Here is a 10,458-nt window from a genome sequence, read left to right on the forward strand (position 1 = left end):
GATTGTACCTCCTTTGACGTAAAAATAAATATACACATCACACAAATCAACTCTCAGTAACAGGCAGGCAAAACGAATGGTTCATTGTATTTGGATAGCTAGAGCTCTTAAAGCTCGACAGATCTCGAGGCAAGAAAGATGGAATCTGGTCAGTATTCTGAAAGGCCTCCGAAGAAATAGCACATGGATTATTCTCCTAGTCAGGAAACTGAAATGTCTGAACATAAACAAACAGCAGCAGCACCACCCCCCACTGGAGATCTACTTATTCTGCTTACACAGAAGATCAAAGCTTTGTTCATTCTGTTTAAAAACATCCCTTTGCATTCTTACAAGTAACATCGCAGTCAAATTCAAGTGGCTGCAACTAAATTCCAGGCTTACAGTTCAAAGCTGCATTTTTGTAATATCTTGGCTTACCCTAAAATGTGTCTGCATTAAGGTGTTAAGCAGTTGAGCTGTTTTGTCCCAAAGAGTTCAAATACTTTCAAAAAAATATTCACTCATGTAAAGATATTTGCAAACATGAAGACTGAAAACATTACATTTCCAGGTTCCTTTATCATTTCAAAGTCATGGAGTCTCACTTTAGAGAACAAGGGAAAGAAAGGAATTAAGAAGGATAAAAATAGCACATCATAAAGACAGAACAAATTGTAATTATAGTAAAAGAGATTTTCTGGTGTCCTTATAGTTTTTCTTGATCTTTTTTCTATTTTGTTTGTTTGTTGTTTTTGTTTATTTTATCATGTGGTCACAAAGTAACATTGGCATAGGTATTGGTTACAATAATGGAATGTTATCCTTATTGTGGATCTGATCTTGCTCTTCCAGTGCACAAATATATAGCTATTGAGAATATTTTACCGATTTTAATTTTTTGAGGAAACACCCAGTAGCTGTCCATCATACAGTCATGATTTGTGCCACTAAACGTTTAGAGAACTAGAGTCAGTCAGGTGCTTCATGTTAAATCTTTTAATTCCAAAAGGATGCCACTGCCATGAAAGTTGCATTAAAAACAGGCTTGGGAGCACTTTTCGTTATTAAGAAAGTTGAATACAGAATCTTCTAGTAAGAATCATGGAACAGTGTATAAATTTGCCAAACCAGCTATTTGGAGTGAAATTTTCCTTGCAAGCTTTCTATCTCAGGCTGACATTTCAAAAATTTGGAAAATAATACCTAAAGTCTCATCTGTCTCTAAGGATCTGTAAAACAAACACACAAACAAACAAATAAATAAATTTAGTGATTTAGTAAAAAGCTCTTGTGGCACCATGTTTTCCATAAAGACATTTGGCAGACAGACTATGTTTGCTTGAAGGATCCTCTTTTTACAGGCCCACGAGAATCCGAAAAAATTCCAGCCTTTCCAAAATTACACTATTGCATATACTCAGAAAATACTTCTTCAGTTTCAACGGTTAAAAATCACTGAAGAACCTGTAATCCCTGACAGTGTTGGCTCAGACATGCAATGCACTCTGCTGCACAGATAATATAGCCTGTCCTATGTCCTCCACTGCCTTCACTAGCATGGGCAGCATGGAAGGCAGAACTAGGGTTTGTTGTGGAAAAGGCATTAAAGCACAGTGGAGAGCAGGACCAGAAGTCTCTGTTAATTTTGTTCTTGCAGCTCTGTTACTGTGCCTGTGATAGTTTAGGAACACAACCAGGCTATTTTTATGGAAAGCATATATTTTATTAGCAACAAATAATTCAGTTGAAGAAAAAAGGCTTTGGGGATCACAAGCCCTTCTTGAGATGACTTTATTACGTCTGTTTCAAAATTTTGCCCCAGTTAAGGTCACTAATACTCATGTGTACCCAGTATGAGGATTTGCAACATATTATTTCCCAAGTTACAAATGTAATTGCCTTTTCTGTACATAGAATGATCACTTCTATACACAGAATGTACTGTCAAGAAATTGCTATTGAATGGCTAATTTGAAAGAAAATTACCACAATTGCAAACAAAATATATGTCTGCAGTTAACAAGAATCAAACATAAGGGAGTATATTACTTAAAAATCATATTAGATTCAGGAAGCATGCATTTACGGCAGTGCCTAATGCTTTGCATTGCTTATAATGAATTTTATATATCATAAAATGCTGATTAAAAGATGATGATTATATACCAAACAGAAAAAATAAAGAACTAATGAACCTTGCTAACTGGATTTCAAATCACTCAAATCAAAAAAATCCATGGAAACTTTGTTGCTTGGGACAATTGATTGTAATTAATGAACAGATACTTGACTTCCTGAGCAAGATTTAACCTTTCCTTCTGCAAAAGGTACAAAATGATGAGTGCTGGAAGTGTCATAGTTCTTTAATAATACTTAAAAAATATAGTAAATTCATGTATAAAATTTATTTTTTAGACAGCATAGAATCACAGTATATCCTGAGTTGGAAGGGACTCAGAGGGATTATTGAAGCCCGACTCCTGGCCCTGCACAGGACAGCCCCAAGAGTCACACCATGTGCCCGAGAACATTGTCCAAACGCTTCTTGAACTCTGTCAGGCTTGGTGGTGTGACCACTTCTCTGGGGAGCCTGTTCCAGTGCCTGACCATCCTCTGGGTGAAAAATCTTTTCCTCATATCCAACCTAAACCTCCCCTGACACAACTTCAGGCCATTCCCTCAGTGGTGTCACAGGCCACCTGTTGGAGTATAGAGATTGTGTGTGAACAATTTCTATTGCATTTCTGTGAGCATTGCCTTGGCATAATTGGGTGTGGACAGTAAAACTAACTGCATAGTTAAATATGGCTACAGGGGCTGAAGTTAGAACAAAAAAGGCTTTTTGCCAAGGTCAAGGAGGAGTTTTTGGCAGGTGAACAAGTTTTCTCATCTCCTATGACCACCTGTTGTGATCCGATTAGCACTGTACAACAAAATATGTTTTCCTTATGTATTCAGTGCTCTGTGAACAAGAAATACACGTCTGAGTGTCATAAGCAGTATATAAGTTGTCTTTCTTCTAATAAAGCCGACATTTTGCCGACCATATTGGTTTGTGAGCATCTGTCCGTACCTCTCCATCAACAGCCACCACAAAGAAGAGATCAGCATCTGCCCCCTCTCTTCCCTTCATGAAGAAGTAACTGCACTGAGGTCTCCCTTCAGTCTTCTCCAGGCTGAACAGACCAAGTGCCCTCAGCCACTCCTCACGCAGCTTCCCCTCAAGGCCCTTCACCGTCTTCACTGCCCTCCTTTGGACACTCTCCAATGGCTTAATATCTTTCTTATATTGTGGTGCCCATAGACTGCTTTGGGTTGGAAGGGATCTTAAAGATCATCCAGTTCCACCCTCCCTGCCATAGGCAGGGGCATTTTTCACTAGACCAGATTGCTCCAGGGAAGGTCCCTTCCAACTCAAGACATTCGATAGTTCTAGGATCATAAATGTCTTCAAGAGGTATCTGAATTAGGACTAACTTTCACTGATTTTCACCCATTTTTTTTTGACAAAGTGAAAGGAATTTAATGATATTTAGACATTACACACTGGAAATAATTTCTCTGTTATGAGAGCTGTTCAAACTTTACAGAAATTACAGGGAGCTACTTAGACAACCCAAACTTGAATTTCGTGTTTGTTCTGTATTTAATTCCCCCAAGCAGCTACAATGATACAATGCAGAAGATCATGAAACCATTAGTGCTTAGAGCACTCATTCTTTTCTGTGCAACACATTCAGTACATCTATCCACCTGAAAGTTTCAGCTTCTAGCTTCTCACTACATACTTGTTTGTATTTTGCAACTCACCTCTAAAATAAATAACTGCCACCTGCCATTAGTCACCTCACCTTCAATTAGCTACCACCAAGTTTCTTACTCTAGCACTGAACTTCAAAATACTCTATCAGGAATGAAGGGATGAGAGTGGATGAAGCCTTATTTAAATGTGTTTCTCTTGTACTGGCCTCTAATTTTGAGAGAATTGCAAAGATGTCTAGCAGACAAGACAGAGAATAAATGACAGATAGGGTATCTACATAGTCCCACATGTTCTTTGGCTACACAGAGAATTAGTGAAACAATTGTGTTAACACTGTTCTTAAAACTAATTTATAACTCATGCTAATCAAACATGCACTGGGAAAAACTGAGTGTCACCCGTCCTGTTTTATTTTGAAGATGCAAAAATGGGTGTTGTTCATGATCTCTGTTGGGAGCAAGCCCTGCAGAGTTATACATCAGTAGAAACTTCTTTCTCATTTCCATATTATTCTCCTCATTTATGCCATATAAATAACAGCTGGTTTTCTTTGAAAAAGATGGAAAAAGATATGTTTTACCTTGAGAAGTCTTCTGCAATCCTTCCATTGCAATTACACCAATCAAACACTTCACAGACTTCATAGATGAATAATATATAATTAGTTAAATTCTCTGTACACACAGTTTTTTCCTTGAAAGCAGATACGCTGCAACAAGTCAGGGATCATAGAGGCCACAATCTTAATGAGAACAACTTTATATACATCGTAACTTGCAAATGGTAACTTTAGGACTGAAAGTAATGTGTTTTATGCACTAGGACAAATTTATGAGTGGAGAAAATGGAGGATCAAATTGAAAGTCATAGATTGCAATTAGTTGAAGGTGACAAATATGTATTTTCAAGGTGGAGATTTAAGTTTCAAAACCAAAATCTGGGTGCAAGACTGACAGCTGCTGAGCTTGCTGCTGGTACAGAAAAGAAACTGGCAGTCAGTCAATGTCATGACAGGCTGAGTGCATGTTCAAAATATGCCTAAAGACTTCCAACTATAGAATCACAGAATGGCTGGAGTTGGAACACGCCTCTGAAGGTCATCTGGTCCAACATCCCTGCTCAAGAAGGACCACCTAGAGTTTGTTGCCCAGGACCATGTTCAGATGCCAAGTGCAAGTGCATGTTCCTAGGTATATTTTTCATAGAAAAACTGTGTGACAAGTACATGACTGAACATAAATTTTGACGTCACTTATTAACAGTCACATTTAATTAAGTAATTATGTTCAGTTCAATGAATTGCATACTTCAGTTCAAAAATTGTGTAAACCCCAAAACATAAACTGGTTTGTGTGGTGACTTCTCTCAACAGACTAAACAAGTCTTTAATAATATTATTACTTCAATAAAGAATGGGCATATAAAAGAAAATTCATTATTCCATGTCTAAGAAAATCTACTTTTTAAATGATGTGTGGTCATCACCAAAATCAAAACACTGGTCTGCCTCTCAAATGTACATTAATGTACATTAAAGTTATTAGCACAGGAAAAAAAAAGATAAATTTTAAATTTGCTACTGGTAATTCTGACATCCTGAGACCTGGATCCTCCTGAGAGCGAAGGCTATTGGCCCTGTCTCCTTCCACCCCTTGGACCAGCAATCTTGCCTCAATGGCTTCAGTCACTACAAAGCTTAAGTTCACCTGCATTTCACTTCTGACCCTGTGAAGACCAGCAGTAGCAGTTTAAAAAAGTTGACAACCAGAGCTGCCTGCTGCCAATCTTTCCTCCTGGGGGATCACTTCACTTGCAAACAGTCAGATGTGCTCACAGCCAGTTGAATGGAGGGGTTTGCAGTGTCTGAGGCAACCCTCACACAGCTGCTTGCAATCATCTGATCATACTCTTAATTGGTATGAGGCACTTTATTCCCTCTGAAGGGCTTTGTTGGTTTTGTATACTCCAGGCCAGACATGGCAAAGAAGAAAATCTAAAGAAAATAGCTAACACCCCTGCTTTTTAAAGATGCCATTTCTTTTACAAATAGCCATATTTATCCTTCTATAGACAATGAGTAAAGATCACAGCGTTAGTCAGCTCTGAATGCTCAGCATTTTCTCCTTGGAGAACATGGAGAGCCAAGTGTGGACACACAGGTTACTGTGCCATAAAAAGCTGTGCAGCAATATCCTGCTGACATGACTGCAGGCAATTGTACCAGCTGGTCAAAACCACAAACCCATAGGAAAGCCTTATTCACAGGTGATGGTGTCAGCATATCTAAATTTCTCCCCTGCCCTCCTGAGCTGCAAAGGCAAGAGCTTCAAATACAGGGTAATAAAAACAGGAAGTTTTTGTTCATCTGTGGCAAACATCTACTGGAACAAACTACAAAATAAGGAAGGATAAAGAAGGTCATAGCACAGCCCATATTGCCAAACTAATTTCTTAGTCTTAAGGAAGCTGTGAGAGCTTTCCAAATACTTACTGTAAATAGCACTCTCCTTCCCATCACAGAAATCTTAAGGTCAGTGGTATCCCCAAGTCTAATCTCCTTAAGTTTCCATAAACTAGTTTTGGCTGACTTCCTATTTTCTAAATTTCTTGCTTCTACTGGGTGCTCTCTGCATTCCCAAGGCCTGAATTGTTCAGCAGCAGAGAAGGTGTGGCCTAAGAACAATACATGCTTCTCTCCCGAACCTCATCTAAAGGATCTGCTACTGAAAGAAAAAAGGGTTTGCATAAGTTGATATTTGTGATAAAGCAATGAGTTCTTATGTTGCTGTAGGTTTTTAAGAAGTGCAAATTTGTTCACTGTGAAATGGGTCATGGCCAGCAAGCGTATTTCACAGAACCAGATACAAACCTGTAGTTGGTAATTCTCGCTGTTCTGTGCTTGTTTAGGTGGTCTAACAGTGAAAGGTTGATCACTCATCTTCAATCTCATCAGCTATCCAGCCCCCCACCCTATTTACTGAACATGGATGACATCTGTAAAATTTAAGACATCTGTCTTTTAAGAAGACTTTAGCTTTCTGTCAATATACTTTTTCATCATACTTGACCCTGCAGTAAAACTCTAGCAGCAGTTCTCATTTTGCAAACATAGAACACAGGATTACTGTAGATTCAGCCAAATGAGAAAATAAAGACTAAGGAGATACATTTCTATTCAAATACACTTAGCTCCAGAATTAGCAGAAGCAACACGGGAAGTGCTTGGCTTAGTGCACCCATTTAAAAAGGAATTTTTTCTGAAGTTCATTCTAGTGCTAATAGATGTTTCTCAACTAACACCGGAATGTAATCATTAGATGAGGGAGGGAAAACTTTCACGATGTCCGAGACGAACTGCATTGGCACAGTTATGTTCTCACCAGTCTGTGATTCTGTGTTAAAACTGAAGATTTTTTTTGCAGTGAAGTCTTTGAAATTTATGAACTCTGAAACTGTTTGTTTGGAACAGTAAGAAATGGCAGATTATTATTATTTTATCTTAGATGGTAAGTTCTCTGGGAGAGGTATTGCCTCTTTATTGTGTCTTTAGCTGAAACTTGGCAGAACAGAGGCCTGCTCCCTGCCTGGCCCTCATCTGTGACCACTGTGTCAGTCAAGGGGGAATTTGCCATTGGCTTCAATGGACAATGAAAGAGATGTCTTACTAATATAGAATAAGTGCAATGATGCTCAGGGAGTAATACCCAAAGAGAGGGTTTCAATAGGTTCTAAATGTTTATTTCAAGGATAAAAATGATTGAAAGTGTCCCTCTTGTCAATTTGGATCCTAGAAGGATGGAGAAGTCAATCAGCCAACCCAGAAATCAGCTGTTTTGTACCTACATATGTGAATTGTTGGAAGCATAGGGCCATCTTTTTTCCTTTTTAAGTGACAAGGAAACTCATATTTTTCAGCAAATTAAATGGCATAACCAAGCCATATTTTTAAACTGTACTTTTCTTGGACATAGAAACGAAAAGTAATACTATCCTGACTACATTCTCTGACCTTAAATAGAGAGAGTTCCTTTTCAAGGAAGATCAGGAATTCATTCTGCCAAGTAGTACTAGCAGTGGGATGGAAAGCAAGACATTGGCTTCACAACCTTCTTGGCCAGTGGGGTAAATTTGATCTAGCATAATGTAATCTCTCTGTGTATCTCTTTTAGGAAGATAAAATGGGCTTGTAAAGAGAAACACTTCCCAGTCTTTCTCTGTTCTGCAATGGGTCAGAATAGTGATGAAATCTGTGTGTTTCCAGCTCATCAGACAAATGCATCAGATGGCTCCTTACCAAAGACTCTGTGGCACCATAAATCCAGTTCTGCGAACTGGATCAAAAGAGATTCCTAATTCATACCCTCTGCAACAAAGGAAGCAGCAGGTTCCCTCACCTGCATGTGCTGAAATTGCCAAACTAATTTGAGAAGGCCTATTTCACTTTGAATAATCTATAAGAGGATATAGGGCTACTTCCTTACCTACTGGAATTGCTTTTTTTGGTCTACAGCTCCCTAATAGTAGTCGTCTCTGGTTTCAACTTCAGCAATCCCTGGAGTGGTGCCGGTACGATCCAGCACCGTTCCCCATTTAAGAGCCTGGAGCTAACAAGCAGTTTGCCAAGTCCACACAGCCCAGTGCTGCTCAGCACTACTGCGAGGCATCGGCACCGGACCTGGAGAGACCCTGAGAGAGTGGAGGTGGGTTTGACAGCCCTGCTGCACGGAGTGTTTTGGGGGCCACACCTGGTCCTGCCGCCTCAGACCAGCACGAGCCGCTCGGCACTTTCCAGTGTGGCTCCGGCCCCGTGCTCAGACAGTCAGTTTTAAGAGATAACAGCGCTGTTAGAACAAACCAAACTCATCACTGTTATTGTTTATTTTCCCCCTAAAAAGGAAAGAACAGCCGAGGAGCTGGGGAAGAGCCTGGGGTTGTGTTGATGTGCGACGCTGGATGGAGCCGGGGCTGAGTAAAGGGCTGGGTAGTCGCACTTCGAACTGACCCAAACGGGGCAGGGAGAATTAAATCTGCTCTCAAACCTCCCGGTTTATCCGAGGTCTGACACACGGTTTCCCGACAGTTCCGCACAGCAGCCACTGCGTGGCAGGAGAGATCAAGAGGACGGTTTTATTTTCCGCGGCGGGCAGGAGGGGAGGGGTGCAGAGCGCGGCCGCCGGCAGGGGACGGGCGCCATCTTGTCTCCCTGCGGCGGGCGGGCGGGCGGTGTGTTGGGACCCGCGGGCCGGCACGGCCGGGCAGGAAAGCACAGCCCGCCGAGCAGCGGGTGTGCCGCTGGCTGCTGTTCGTCACCGCTAAAGGGGAGAAAGGACCCGGGGAAGGCAGCTCGTACTTAACGGGCAGAGGCCAAGGCTGGCGCTGCCCGCCCGCCACAGAGCGCGCTGCCCGGGGCAGCTCCGCCATGGAGCGTTCGGGCTGCGGGCCCAGGCGAAGCTGGCTCTGAGCAGAAGGAGCTGCCAGGACGTGGATGTGCAGGACAGCTGGGCAGAAGAGTCAAAGCTGAATTTAAAATTAATCCCCTGAAGTGCAGATAATAAATAAACTCCAGATAATAAATAAACTCTGGCTGCGCCGGCTTTCCCCCCTCTTGCAATCCGTTGTTCCTTAGAAGAAGCAGAAAACTTGTTGATCTATATTCACAGCAGAGTAGGGAGATGTATTTGTAGCAAGTACTAGATTTTCTGAAAAACATGCTCTCAGAACATCAGTTATTAACAAAGTCATATGCCACTTAAAGTTTTCTTGAGACCCAAAACCAATACAGGCAAGGTCTATGCATGTTGTTGCTGCAAAATCGGGACAAAACTATAGTTTTAAAATTATAGTTGTATTTAAAATTTGATTTTCTGGATGATGCGTAAAAGGAAGTAAAAATAAACTCTTTTGGATTGACTTAAATGTTTGAAGTTCTACCCAAACCAAAATTCTTTTCCATTTATTTAGCTTGGCCACTGAAGTGAGAAGCTAGTATGTGATTATCCACACACAACAGCAAAAAAGACATCTGAAGGACAAAGAAGGTTTTAATTAGCTCCACTTCAGTATTTAAGATTGATGCTGAAAGGAATTACTGTCAGAATATATATGTCTAGGGGAGGTGTTAAATAAAAAATGCCATTTTTTTTCATGTTAATTTTGAATTAAATACTAAAAGCTCAGAAGTGAGTCAGGGCCTCTTTGAACTAAGGATCACATACATATAGAGGAAAGATGGCACCGGCCGAGTGTGCTTGTAGACAACAGAAATAAACATGAGAATTGGATCATGCAAAATAAAAGAGAAATATGATTGTTTATGATGTAGTGTGTGTAATAAGCTACAGTCTCAGCACATTTTTTTAAGTATTGACATACTGAAAGACAAAACCATACCAAAACAATCCAAACCTACATCACTTAACAGAAACCATTGTGCCAAAACACACTTCAGGCAATACCAGACTGTGTTTAGACAACAGCATTGAACATAACCATGGGAACAACTGATGTTGAAATCCAAGAATATAAAAAAGCAAAAGCACAAAAACGCTCATGGATTTGCAGAAGTTTCAAGAAACATGATCCAAATTTTAAACAAATATTTTTGGTAGAAAATGAAAATTGAAAATTTAAGGAATGCAAATACAACTATTCACTCCTTATTTGCTCACGTGGGAAGTGTTTAGGAGTTCTGTAATGGATCTGTGCCTTATACC

General features: G+C 40.3%; 1 long non-coding RNA gene across 1 annotated transcript; it reads left to right on the forward strand.

Annotated features, from left to right (window-relative positions):
• Window positions 1-8,322: 8,322 nt before the first annotated feature.
• On the forward strand, window positions 8,323-9,323 carry LOC120323514. The gene is made up of 2 exons (XR_005564033.1): window positions 8,323-8,445; window positions 8,641-9,323. It is a non-coding gene; the product is annotated as an uncharacterized LOC120323514 (long non-coding RNA).
• The last annotated feature ends 1,135 nt before the right edge of the window (window positions 9,324-10,458 follow it).

The sequence above is a fragment of the Pipra filicauda genome, unplaced genomic scaffold, assembly GCF_003945595.2.
Source record: "Pipra filicauda isolate LSUMZ 115617 unplaced genomic scaffold, ASM394559v2 scaffold27_size4233163_pilon, whole genome shotgun sequence".
Classification (NCBI taxonomy): Eukaryota; Metazoa; Chordata; class Aves; order Passeriformes; family Pipridae; genus Pipra; species Pipra filicauda.